Raw genomic sequence first — 14,481 nt, 5'->3', positions numbered from 1 at the left:
ATAGTGTTGAAAAACCACTTTTCGCACTTGTGTTAGTGTTGAAAAACCACTTTTCGCACTTGTGTTAGTGTTGAAAAACCACTTTTCGCACTTGTGTTAGTGTTGAAAACCACTTTTCGCACTTGTATTGGTGCAGGAAACCACTTTTGCACTTGTATTAGTGTTGAAAAACCACTTTTCGCACTTGTGTTAGTGTTGAAAAACCACTTTTCGCACTTGTGTTGGTGCAGGAAACCACTTTTGCACTTGTATTAGTGTGGAAAAACGACTTTTCGCACTTGTGTTTGTGTTGAAAAACCACTTTTCGCACTTATGTTAGTGTTGAAAAACCACTTTTCGCACTTGTGTTGGTGCAGGAAACCACTTTTGCACTTGTATTAGTGTGGTAAAACCACTTTTCGCACTTGTGTTAGTGTTGAAAAACCTCTTTTCGCACTTGTGTTAGTGTTGAAAAACCACTTTTCGCACTCGTGTTGGTGCAGGAAACCACTTTTGCACTTGTATTAGTGTGGAAAAACCACTTTTCGCACTTATGTTAGTGTTGAAAAACCACTTTTCACACTTGTGTTAGTGTTGAAAAACCACTTTTCGCACTTGTGTTAGTGTTGAAAAACCACTTTTCGCACTTGTGTTGGTGCAGGAAACCACTTTTGCACTTGTATTAGTGTGGAAAAACCACTTTTCGCACTCGTGTTAGTGTTGAAAAACCACTTTTCGCACTTGTGTTAGTGTTGAAAAACCACTTTTCGCACTTGTGTTGGTGCAGGAAACCACTTTCGCACTTGTATTAGTGTGGAAAAAACACTTTTTGCACTTGTGATAGTGTTGAAAAACCACTTTTCGCACTTGTGTTAGTGTTGAAAAACCCACTTTTCGCACTTGTGTTAGTGTTGAAAAACCACTTTTTGCACTTGTGTTTGTGTTGAAAAACCACTTTTCGCACTTGTGTTTGTGCAGGAAACCACTTTTGCACTTGTATTAGTGTGGAAAAACCACTTTTTGCACTTGTGATAGTGTTGAAAAACCACTTTTCGCACTTGTGTTAGTGTTGAAAAACCACTTTTCGCACTTGTGTTAGTGTTGAAAAACCACTTTTCACACGTGTTGGTGCAGGAAACCACTTTTGCACTTATATTAGTGTTGAAAAACCACTTTTCGCACTTGTGTTAGTGTTGAAAAACCACTTTTCGCACTTGTGTTGGTGCAGGAAACCACTTTTGCACTTGTATTAGTGTGGTAAAACCACTTTTCGCACTTGTGTTAGTGTTGAAAAACCTCTTTTCGCACTTGTGTTAGTGTTGAAAAACCACTTTTCGCACTTGTGTTGGTGCAGGAAACCACTTTTGCACTTGTATTAGTGTGGAAAAACCACTTTTCGCACTTGTGTTAGTGTTGAAAAACCACTTTTTGCACTTGTGTTAGTGTTGAAAAACCACTTTTCGCACTTGTGTTAGTGTTGAAAAACCACTTTTCGCGCTTGTGTTGGTGCAGGAAACCACTTTTGCACTTGTATTAGTTTGGAAAAACCACTTTTCGCACTCATGTTAGTGTTGAAAAACCACTTTTTGCACTTGTGTTAGTGTTGAAAAACCACTTTTCGCACTTATGTTGGTGCAGGAAACCACTTTTGCACTTGTAATAGTGTGGAAAAACCACTTTTTGCACTTGTGATAGTGTTGAAAAACCACTTTTCGCACTTGTGTTAGTGTTGAAAAACCACTTTTCGCACTTGTGTTGGTGCAGGAAACCACTTTTGCACTTGTATTAGTGTGGAAAAAACACTTTTTGCACTTGTGATAGTGTTGAAAAACCACTTTTCGCACTTGTGTTAGTGTTGAAAAACCACTTTTCGCACTTGTGTTAGTGTTGAAAAACCACTTTTCGCACTTGTGTTGGTGCAGGAAACCACTTTTGCACTTGTATTAGTGTGGAAAAACGACTTTTCGCACTTGTGTTTGTGTTGAAAAACCACTTTTCGCACTTGTGTTAGTGTTGAAAAACCACTTTTCGCACTTGTGTTGGTGCAGGAAACCACTTTTGCACTTGTATTAGTGTGGAAAAACCACTTTTCGCACTTGTGTTAGTGTTGAAAAACCACTTTTCGCACTTGTGTTGGTGCAGGAAACCGCTTTTGCACTTGTATTAGTGTGGAAAAACCACTTTTTGCACTTGTGTTAGTGTTGAAAAACCACTTTTCGCACTTGTGTTGGTGCAGGAAACCGCTTTTGCACTTGTATTAGTGTGGAAAAACCACTTTTCGCACTTGTGTTAGTGTTGAAAAACCACTTTTCGCACTTGTGTTAGTGTTGGAAAACCACTTTTCGCACTTGTGATAGTGTTGAAAAACCACTTTTCGCACTTGTGTTAGTGTTGAAAAACCACTTTTCCCACTTGTGTTGGTGCAGGAAACCACTTTTGCACCTGTATTAGTGTGGAAAAACCACTTTTCGCACTTGTGTTAGTGTTGGAAAACCACTTTTCGCACTTGTGATAGTGTTGAAAAACCACTTTTCCCCCTTGTGTTAGTGTTGAAAAACCACTTTTCGCACTTGCGTTAGTGTTGAAAAACCACTTTTCGCACTTGTGTTGGTGGAGGAAACCACTTTTGCACTTGTATTAGTGTGGAAAACCCACTTTTTGCACTTGTGTTAGTGTTGAAAAACCACTTTTCGCACTTGTGTTAGTGTTGAAAAACCACTTTTCGCACTTGTGTTGGTGCAGGAAACCACTTTTGCACTTGTATTAGTGTGGAAAAAACACTTTTTGCACTTGCGATAGTGTTGAAAAACCACTTTTCGCACTTGTGTTAGTGTTGAAAAACCACTTTTCACACTTGTGTTGGTGCAGGAAACCACTTTTGCACTTATATTAGTGTTGAAAAACCACTTTTCGCACTTGTGTTAGTGTTGAAAAACCACTTTTCGCACTTGTGTTGGTGCAGGAAACCACTTTTGCACTTGTATTAGTGTGGTAAAACCACTTTTCGCACTTGTGTTAGTGTTGAAAAACCTCTTTTTGCACTTGTGTTAGTGTTGAAAAACCACTTTTCGCACTTGTGTTGGTGCAGGAAACCACTTTTGCACTTGTATTAGTGTGGAAAAACCACTTTTCGCACTTGTGTTAGTGTTGAAAAACCACTTTTTGCACTTGTGTTAGTGTTGAAAAACCACTTTTTGCACTTGTGTTAGTGTTGAAAAACCACTTTTCGCACTTGTGTTAGTGTTGAAAAACCACTTTTCGCACTTGTGTTGGTGCAGGAAACCACTTTTGCACTTGTATTAGTGTGGAAAAAGCACTTTTCGCACTCATGTTAGTGTAGAAAAACCACTTTTCGCACTTGTGTTAGTGTTGAAAAACCACTTTTCGCACTTGTGTTGGTGCAGGAAACCACTTTTGCACTTGTAATAGTGTGGTAAAACCACTTTTTGCACTTGTGATAGTGTTGAAAAACCACTTTTCGCACTTGTGTTAGTGTTGAAAAACCACTTTTCGCACTTGTGTTAGTGTTGAAAAACCACTTTTCGCACTTGTGTTAGTGTTGAAAACCACTTTTCGCACTTGTATTGGTGCAGGAAACCACTTTTGCACTTGTATTAGTGTTGAAAAACCACTTTTCGCACTTGTGTTAGTGTTGAAAAACCACTTTTCGCACTTGTGTTGGTGCAGGAAACCACTTTTGCACTTGTATTAGTGTGGAAAAACGACTTTTCGCACTTGTGTTTGTGTTGAAAAACCACTTTTCGCACTTATGTTAGTGTTGAAAAACCACTTTTCGCACTTGTGTTGGTGCAGGAAACCACTTTTGCACTTGTATTAGTGTGGTAAAACCACTTTTCGCACTTGTGTTAGTGTTGAAAAACCTCTTTTCGCACTTGTGTTAGTGTTGAAAAACCACTTTTCGCACTCGTGTTGGTGCAGGAAACCACTTTTGCACTTGTATTAGTGTGGAAAAACCACTTTTCGCACTTATGTTAGTGTTGAAAAACCACTTTTCACACTTGTGTTAGTGTTGAAAAACCACTTTTCGCACTTGTGTTAGTGTTGAAAAACCACTTTTCGCACTTGTGTTGGTGCAGGAAACCACTTTTGCACTTGTATTAGTGTGGAAAAACCACTTTTCGCACTCGTGTTAGTGTTGAAAAACCACTTTTCGCACTTGTGTTAGTGTTGAAAAACCACTTTTCGCACTTGTGTTGGTGCAGGAAACCACTTTCGCACTTGTATTAGTGTGGAAAAAACACTTTTTGCACTTGTGATAGTGTTGAAAAACCACTTTTCGCACTTGTGTTAGTGTTGAAAAACCCACTTTTCGCACTTGTGTTAGTGTTGAAAAACCACTTTTTGCACTTGTGTTTGTGTTGAAAAACCACTTTTCGCACTTGTGTTTGTGCAGGAAACCACTTTTGCACTTGTATTAGTGTGGAAAAACCACTTTTTGCACTTGTGATAGTGTTGAAAAACCACTTTTCGCACTTGTGTTAGTGTTGAAAAACCACTTTTCGCACTTGTGTTAGTGTTGAAAAACCACTTTTCACACGTGTTGGTGCAGGAAACCACTTTTGCACTTATATTAGTGTTGAAAAACCACTTTTCGCACTTGTGTTAGTGTTGAAAAACCACTTTTCGCACTTGTGTTGGTGCAGGAAACCACTTTTGCACTTGTATTAGTGTGGTAAAACCACTTTTCGCACTTGTGTTAGTGTTGAAAAACCTCTTTTCGCACTTGTGTTAGTGTTGAAAAACCACTTTTCGCACTTGTGTTGGTGCAGGAAACCACTTTTGCACTTGTATTAGTGTGGAAAAACCACTTTTCGCACTTGTGTTAGTGTTGAAAAACCACTTTTTGCACTTGTGTTAGTGTTGAAAAACCACTTTTCGCACTTGTGTTAGTGTTGAAAAACCACTTTTCGCGCTTGTGTTGGTGCAGGAAACCACTTTTGCACTTGTATTAGTTTGGAAAAACCACTTTTCGCACTCATGTTAGTGTTGAAAAACCACTTTTTGCACTTGTGTTAGTGTTGAAAAACCACTTTTCGCACTTATGTTGGTGCAGGAAACCACTTTTGCACTTGTAATAGTGTGGAAAAACCACTTTTTGCACTTGTGATAGTGTTGAAAAACCACTTTTCGCACTTGTGTTAGTGTTGAAAAACCACTTTTCGCACTTGTGTTGGTGCAGGAAACCACTTTTGCACTTGTATTAGTGTGGAAAAAACACTTTTTGCACTTGTGATAGTGTTGAAAAACCACTTTTCGCACTTGTGTTAGTGTTGAAAAACCACTTTTCGCACTTGTGTTAGTGTTGAAAAACCACTTTTCGCACTTGTGTTGGTGCAGGAAACCACTTTTGCACTTGTATTAGTGTGGAAAAACGACTTTTCGCACTTGTGTTTGTGTTGAAAAACCACTTTTCGCACTTGTGTTAGTGTTGAAAAACCACTTTTCGCACTTGTGTTGGTGCAGGAAACCACTTTTGCACTTGTATTAGTGTGGAAAAACCACTTTTCGCACTTGTGTTAGTGTTGAAAAACCACTTTTCGCACTTGTGTTAGTGTAGAAAAACCACTTTTCGCACTTGTGTTAGTGTTGAAAAACCACTTTTCGCACTTGTGTTGGTGCAGGAAACCACTTTTGCACTTGTATTAGTGTGGAAAAACCACTTTTCGCACTCATGTTAGTGTTGAAAAACCACTTTTCGCACTTGTGTTAGTGTTGAAAAACCACTTTTCACACTTGTGTTGGTGCAGGAAACCACTTTTGCACTTGTATTAGTGTGGAAAAACCACTTTTTGCACTTGTGATAGTGTTGAAAAACCACTTTTCGCACTTGTGTTAGTGTTGAAAAACCACTTTTCCCACTTGTGTTGGTGCAGGAAACCACTTTTGCACCTGTATTAGTGTGGAAAAAACAGTTTTCGCACTTGTGTTAGTGTTGAAAAACCACTTTTCGCACTTGCGTTAGTGTTGAAAAACCACTTTTCACACTTGTGTTGGTGCAGGAAACCACTTTTGCACTTATATTAGTGTTGAAAAACCACTTTTCGCACTTGTGTTAGTGTTGAAAAACCACTTTTCGCACTTGTGTTGGTGCAGGAAACCACTTTTGCACTTGTATTAGTGTGGTAAAACCACTTTTCGCACTTGTGTTAGTGTTGAAAAACCTCTTTTCGCACTTGTGTTAGTGTTGAAAAACCACTTTTCGCACTTGTGTTGGTGCAGGAAACCACTTTTGCACTTGTATTAGTGTGGAAAAACCACTTTTCGCACTTGTTCTAGTGTTGAAAAACCACTTTTCGCACTTGTGTTGGTGCAGGAAACCACTTTTGCACTTGTATTAGTGTGGAAAAACCACTTTTCGCACTTGTGTTAGTGTTGAAAAACCACTTTTCGCACTTGTGTTAGTGTAGAAAAACCACTTTTCGCACTTGTGTTGGTGCAGGAAACCACTTTTGCACTTGTATTAGTGTGGAAAAAACACTTCGCACTTGTGGTAGTGTTGAAAAACCACTTTTTGCACTTGTGTTAGTGTTGAAAAACCACTTTTCGCACTTGTGTTAGTGTTGAAAAACCACTTTTCACACGTGTTGGTGCAGGAAACCACTTTTCGCACTTGTGTTTGTGCAGGAAACCACTTTTGCACTTGTATTAGTGTGGAAAAACCACTTTTTGCACTTGTGATAGTGTTGAAAAACCACTTTTCGCACTTGTGTTAGTGTTGAAAAACCACTTTTCGCACTTGTGTTAGTGTTGAAAAACCACTTTTCACACGTGTTGGTGCAGGAAACCACTTTTGCACTTATATTAGTGTTGAAAAACCACTTTTCGCACTTGTGTTAGTGTTGAAAAACCACTTTTCGCACTTGTGTTGGTGCAGGAAACCACTTTTGCACTTGTATTAGTGTGGAAAAAACCACTTTTCGCACTTGTGTTAGTGTTGAAAAACCACTTTTCGCACTTGTGTTAGTGTTGAAAAACCACTTTTCGCACTTGTGTTGGTGCAGGAAACCACTTTTGCACTTGTATTAGTGTGGAAAAACCACTTTTTGCACTTGTGTTAGTGTTGAAAAACCACTTTTCGCACTTGTGTTGGTGCATGAAACCGCTTTTGCACTTGTATTAGTGTGGAAAAACCACTTTTCGCACTTGTGTTAGTGTTGAAAAACCACTTTTCGCACTTGTGTTAGTGTTGGAAAACCACTTTTCGCACTTGTGTTAGTGTTGAAAAACCACTTTTCGTACTTGTGTTGATGCAGGAAACCACTTTTGCACTTGTATTAGTGTGGAAAAACCACTTTTTGCACTTGTGTTGGTGCAGGAAACCGCTTTTGCACTTGTATTAGTGTTGAAAAACCACTTTTCGCACTTGTGTTAGTGTTGAAAAACCACTTTTCGCACTTGTGTTGGTGCAGGAAACCACTTTTGCACTTGTATTAGTGTGGAAAAAACACTTTTTGCACTTGCGATAGTGTTGAAAAACCACTTTTCGCACTTGTGTTAGTGTTGAAAAACCACTTTTCGCACTTGTGTTAGTGTTGAAAAACCACTTTTCGCACTTGTGTTGGTGCAGGAAACCACTTTTGCACTTGTATTAGTGTGGTAAAACCACTTTTCGCACTTGTGTTAGTGTTGAAAAACCACTTTTCGCACTTGTGTTAGTGTTGAAAAACCACTTTTCGCACTTGTGTTAGTGTTGAAAAACCACTTTTCGCACTTGTGTTGGTGCAGGAAACCACTTTTGCACTTGTATTAGTGTGGAAAAACCACTTTTCGCACTCATGTTAGTGTTGAAAAACCACTTTTCGCACTTGTGTTAGTGTTGAAAAACCACTTTTCGCACTTGTGTTGGTGCAGGAAACCACTTTTGCACTTGTATTAGTGTGGAAAAACCACTTTTTGCACTTGTGATAGTGTTGAAAAACCACTTTTCGCACTTGTGTTAGTGTTGAAAAACCACTTTTCCCACTTGTGTTGGTGCAGGAAACCACTTTTGCACCTGTATTAGTGTGGAAAAAACAGTTTTCGCACTTGTGTTAGTGTTGAAAAACCACTTTTCGCACTTGCGTTAGTGTTGAAAAACCACTTTTCACACTTGTGTTGGTGCAGGAAACCACTTTTGCACTTATATTAGTGTTGAAAAACCACTTTTCGCACTTGTGTTAGTGTTGAAAAACCACTTTTCGCACTTGTGTTGGTGCAGGAAACCACTTTTGCACTTGTATTAGTGTGGTAAAACCACTTTTCGCACTTGTGTTAGTGTTGAAAAACCTCTTTTCGCACTTGTGTTAGTGTTGAAAAACCACTTTTCGCACTTGTGTTGGTGCAGGAAACCACTTTTGCACTTGTATTAGTGTGGAAAAACCACTTTTCGCACTTGTTCTAGTGTTGAAAAACCACTTTTTGCACTTGTGTTAGTGTTGAAAAACCACTTTTTGCACTTGTGTTAGTGTTGAAAAACCACTTTTCGCACTTGTGTTAGTGTTGAAAAACCACTTTTCGCACTTGTGTTGGTGCAGGAAACCACTTTTGCACTTGTATTAGTGTGGAAAAAGCACTTTTCGCACTCATGTTAGTGTTGAAAAACCACTTTTCGCACTTGTGTTAGTGTTGAAAAACCACTTTTCGCACTTGTGTTGGTGCAGGAAACCACTTTTGCACTTGTAATAGTGTGGAAAAACCACTTTTTGCACTTGTGATAGTGTTGAAAAACCACTTTTCGCACTTGTGTTAGTGTTGAAAAACCACTTTTCGCACTTGTGTTAGTGTTGAAAAACCAATTTTCGCACTTGTGTTAGTGTTGAAAACCACTTTTCGCACTTGTATTGGTGCAGGAAACCACTTTTGCACTTGTATTAGTGTTGAAAAACCACTTTTCGCACTTGTGTTAGTGTTGAAAAACCACTTTTCGCACTTGTGTTGGTGCAGGAAACCACTTTTGCACTTGTATTAGTGTGGAAAAACGACTTTTCGCACTTGTGTTTGTGTTGAAAAACCACTTTTCGCACTTGTGTTAGTGTTGAAAAACCACTTTTCGCACTTGTGTTGGTGCAGGAAACCACTTTTGCACTTGTATTAGTGTGGAAAAACCACTTTTCGCACTTGTGTTTGTGTTGAAAAACCACTTTTCGCACTTGTGTTAGTGTTGAAAAACCACTTTTCGCACTTGTGTTAGTGTTGAAAAACCTCTTTTCGCACTTGTGTTAGTGTTGAAAAACCACTTTTCGCACTCGTGTTGGTGCAGGAAACCACTTTTGCACTTGTATTAGTGTGGAAAAACCACTTTTCGCACTTGTGTTAGTGTTGAAAAACCACTTTTCGCACTTGTTAGTGTTGAAAAACCACTTTTCGCACTTGTGTTAGTGTTGAAAAACCACTTTTTGCACTTGTGTTGGTGCAGGAAACCACTTTTGCACTTGTATTAGTGTGGAAAAACCACTTTTCGCACTCGTGTTAGTGTTGAAAAACCACTTTTCGCACTTGTGTTTGTGTTGAAAAACCACTTTTCGCACTTGTGTTGGTGCAGGAAACCACTTTTGCACTTGTATTAGTGTGGAAAAAACACTTTTTGCACTTGTGATATTGTTGAAAAACCACTTTTCGCACTTGTGTTAGTGTTGAAAAACCCACTTTTCGCACTTGTGTTAGTGTTGAAAAACCACTTTTTGCACTTGTGTTTGTGTTGAAAAACCACTTTTCGCACTTGTGTTTGTGCAGGAAACCACTTTTGCACTTGTATTAGTGTGGAAAAACCACTTTTTGCACTTGTGATAGTGTTGAAAAACCACTTTTCGCACTTGTGTTTGTGTTGAAAAACCACTTTTCGCACTTGTGTTAGTGTTGAAAAACCACTTTTCACACTTGTGTTAGTGTTGAAAAACCACTTTTCACACGTGTTGGTGCAGGAAACCACTTTTGCACTTATATTAGTGTTGAAAAACCACTTTTCGCACTTGTGTTAGTGTTGAAAAACCACTTTTCGCACTTGTGTTGGTGCAGGAAACCACTTTTGCACTTGTATTAGTGTGGAAAAAACCACTTTTCGCACTTGTGTTAGTGTTGAAAAACCACTTTTCGCACTTGTGTTAGTGTTGAAAAACCACTTTTCGCACTTGTGTTGGTGCAGGAAACCACTTTTGCACTTGTATTATTGTGGAAAAACCACTTTTTGCACTTGTGTTAGTGTTGAAAAACCACTTTTCGCACTTGTGTTGGTGCATGAAACCGCTTTTGCACTTGTATTAGTGTGGAAAAACCACTTTTCGCACTTGTGTTAGTGTTGAAAAACCACTTTTCGCACTTGTGTTAGTGTTGGAAAACCACTTTTCGCACTTGTGTTAGTGTTGAAAAACCACTTTTCGTACTTGTGTTGATGCAGGAAACCACTTTTGCACTTGTATTAGTGTGGAAAAACCACTTTTTGCACTTGTGTTGGTGCAGGAAACCGCTTTTGCACTTGTATTAGTGTTGAAAAACCACTTTTCGCACTTGTGTTAGTGTTGAAAAACCACTTTTCGCACTTGTGTTGGTGCAGGAAACCACTTTTGCACTTGTATTAGTGTGGAAAAAAACACTTTTTGCACTTGTGATAGTGTTGAAAAACCACTTTTCGCACTTGTGTTAGTGTTGAAAAACCACTTTTCGCACTTGTGTTAGTGTTGAAAAACCACTTTTCGCACTTGTGTTGGTGCAGGAAACCACTTTTGCACTTGTATTAGTGTGGTAAAACCACTTTTCGCACTTGTGTTAGTGTTGAAAAACCACTTTTCGCACTTGTGTTAGTGTTGAAAAACCACTTTTCGCACTTGTGTTAGTGTTGAAAAACCACTTTTCGCACTTGTGTTGGTGCAGGAAACCACTTTTGCACTTGTATTAGTGTGGAAAAACCACTTTTCGCACTCATGTTAGTGTTGAAAAACCACTTTTCGCACTTGTGTTAGTGTTGAAAAACCACTTTTCGCACTTGTGTTGGTGCAGGAAACCACTTTTGCACTTGTATTAGTGTGGAAAAACCACTTTTTGCACTTGTGATAGTGTTGAAAAACCACTTTTCGCACTTGTGTTAGTGTTGAAAAACCACTTTTCCCACTTGTGTTGGTGCAGGAAACCACTTTTGCACCTGTATTAGTGTGGAAAAAACAGTTTTCGCACTTGTGTTAGTGTTGAAAAACCACTTTTCGCACTTGCGTTAGTGTTGAAAAACCACTTTTCACACTTGTGTTGGTGCAGGAAACCACTTTTGCACTTATATTAGTGTTGAAAAACCACTTTTCGCACTTGTGTTAGTGTTGAAAAACCACTTTTCGCACTTGTGTTGGTGCAGGAAACCACTTTTGCACTTGTATTAGTGTGGTAAAACCACTTTTCGCACTTGTGTTAGTGTTGAAAAACCTCTTTTCGCACTTGTGTTAGTGTTGAAAAACCACTTTTCGCACTTGTGTTGGTGCAGGAAACCACTTTTGCACTTGTATTAGTGTGGAAAAACCACTTTTCGCACTTGTTCTAGTGTTGAAAAACCACTTTTTGCACTTGTGTTAGTGTTGAAAAACCACTTTTTGCACTTGTGTTAGTGTTGAAAAACCACTTTTCGCACTTGTGTTAGTGTTGAAAAACCACTTTTCGCACTTGTGTTGGTGCAGGAAACCACTTTTGCACTTGTATTAGTGTGGAAAAAGCACTTTTCGCACTCATGTTAGTGTTGAAAAACCACTTTTCGCACTTGTGTTAGTGTTGAAAAACCACTTTTCGCACTTGTGTTGGTGCAGGAAACCACTTTTGCACTTGTAATAGTGTGGAAAAACCACTTTTTGCACTTGTGATAGTGTTGAAAAACCACTTTTCGCACTTGTGTTAGTGTTGAAAAACCACTTTTCGCACTTGTGTTAGTGTTGAAAAACCAATTTTCGCACTTGTGTTAGTGTTGAAAACCACTTTTCGCACTTGTATTGGTGCAGGAAACCACTTTTGCACTTGTATTAGTGTTGAAAAACCACTTTTCGCACTTGTGTTAGTGTTGAAAAACCACTTTTCGCACTTGTGTTGGTGCAGGAAACCACTTTTGCACTTGTATTAGTGTGGAAAAACGACTTTTCGCACTTGTGTTTGTGTTGAAAAACCACTTTTCGCACTTGTGTTAGTGTTGAAAAACCACTTTTCGCACTTGTGTTGGTGCAGGAAACCACTTTTGCACTTGTATTAGTGTGGAAAAACCACTTTTCGCACTTGTGTTTGTGTTGAAAAACCACTTTTCGCACTTGTGTTAGTGTTGAAAAACCACTTTTCGCACTTGTGTTAGTGTTGAAAAACCTCTTTTCGCACTTGTGTTAGTGTTGAAAAACCACTTTTCGCACTCGTGTTGGTGCAGGAAACCACTTTTGCACTTGTATTAGTGTGGAAAAACCACTTTTCGCACTTGTGTTAGTGTTGAAAAACCACTTTTCGCACTTGTTAGTGTTGAAAAACCACTTTTCGCACTTGTGTTAGTGTTGAAAAACCACTTTTTGCACTTGTGTTGGTGCAGGAAACCACTTTTGCACTTGTATTAGTGTGGAAAAACCACTTTTCGCACTCGTGTTAGTGTTGAAAAACCACTTTTCGCACTTGTGTTAGTGTTGAAAAACCACTTTTCGCACTTGTGTTGGTGCAGGAAACCACTTTTGCACTTGTATTAGTGTGGAAAAAACACTTTTTGCACTTGTGATATTGTTGAAAAACCACTTTTCGCACTTGTGTTAGTGTTGAAAAACCCACTTTTCGCACTTGTGTTAGTGTTGAAAAACCACTTTTTGCACTTGTGTTTGTGTTGAAAAACCACTTTTCGCACTTGTGTTTGTGCAGGAAACCACTTTTGCACTTGTATTAGTGTGGAAAAACCACTTTTTGCACTTGTGATAGTGTTGAAAAACCACTTTTCGCACTTGTGTTTGTGTTGAAAAACCACTTTTCGCACTTGTGTTAGTGTTGAAAAACCACTTTTCACACTTGTGTTGGTGCAGGAAACCACTTTTGCACTTATATTAGTGTTGAAAAACCACTTTTCGCACTTGTGTTAGTGTTGAAAAACCACTTTTCGCACTTGTGTTGGTGCAGGAAACCACTTTTGCACTTGTATTAGTTTGGTAAAACCACTTTTCGCACTTGTGTTAGTGTTGAAAAACCTATTTTCGCACTTGTGTTAGTGTTGAAAAACCACTTTTCGCACTTGTGTTGGTGCAGGAAACCACTTTTGCACTTGTGTTTGTGTTGAAAAACCACTTTTCGCACTTGTGTTAGTGTTGTAAAACCACTTTTCGCACTTGTGTTGGTGCAGGAAACCACTTTTGCACTTGTATTAGTGTGGAAAAAACACTTTTCGCACTTGTGTTAGTGTTGAAAAACCACTTTTTGCACTTGTGTTGGTGCAGGAAACCACTTTTGCACTTGTATTAGTGTGGAAAAAACACTTTTTGCACTTGTGATAGTGTTGAAAAACCACTTTTCGCACTTGTGTTAGTGTTGAAAAACCACTTTTCGCACTTGTATTAGTGTGGAAAAAACACTTTTCGCACTTTTGTTAGTGTTGAAAAACCACTTTTCGCACTTGTTAGTGTTGAAAAACGATTTTTTGCACTTGTATTAGTGTGGAAAAAACACTTTTCGCACTTGTGTTAGTGTTGATTAACCACTTTTCGCACTTGTGTTAGTGTTGAAAAACCACTTTTCGCACTTGTGTTGGTGCAGGAAACCACTTTTGCACTTGTATTAGTGTGGAAAAAACACTTTTTGCACTTGTGTTAGTGTTGAAAAACCACTTTTCGCACTTGTGTTGGTGCAGGAAACCGCTTTTGCACTTGTATTAGTGTGGAAAAACCACTTTTCGCACTTGTGTTAGTGTTGAAAAAACCACTTTTCGCACTTGTGTTAGTGTTGAAAAACCACTTTTCGCACTTGTGTTAGTGTTGGAAAACCACTTTTTCGCACTTGTGTTAGTGTTGAAAAACCACTTTTCGTACTTGTGTTGATGCAGGAAACCACTTTTGCACTTGTATTAGTGTGGAAAAACCACTTTTTGCACTTGTGTTGGTGCAGGAAACCGCTTTTGCACTTGTATTAGTGTGGAAAAAACACTTTTTGCACTTGCGATAGTGTTGAAAAACCACTTTTCGCACTTGTGTTAGTGTTGAAAAACCACTTTTCGCACTTGTGTTAGTGTTGAAAAACCACTTTTCGCACTTGTGTTGGTGCAGGAAACCACTTTTGCACTTGTATTAGTGTGGTAAAACCACTTTTCGCACTTGTGTTAGTGTTGAAAAACCACTTTTCGCACTTGTGTTAGTGTTGAAAAACCACTTTTCGCACTTGTGTTAGTGTTGAAAAACCACTTTTCGCACTTGTGTTGGTGCAGGAAACCACTTTTGCACTTGTATTAGTGTGGAAAAACCACTTTTCGCACTCATGTTAGTGTTGAAAAACCACTTTTCGCACTTGTGTTAGTGTTGAAAAACCACT

This window comes from Myxine glutinosa, chromosome 6 (genome assembly GCF_964187855.1).
Source record: "Myxine glutinosa chromosome 6, kmMyxGlut1.1, whole genome shotgun sequence".
Lineage (NCBI taxonomy): Eukaryota > Metazoa > Chordata > Myxini > Myxiniformes > Myxinidae > Myxine > Myxine glutinosa.
Note: the sequence above shows the minus strand (reverse complement) of the source record.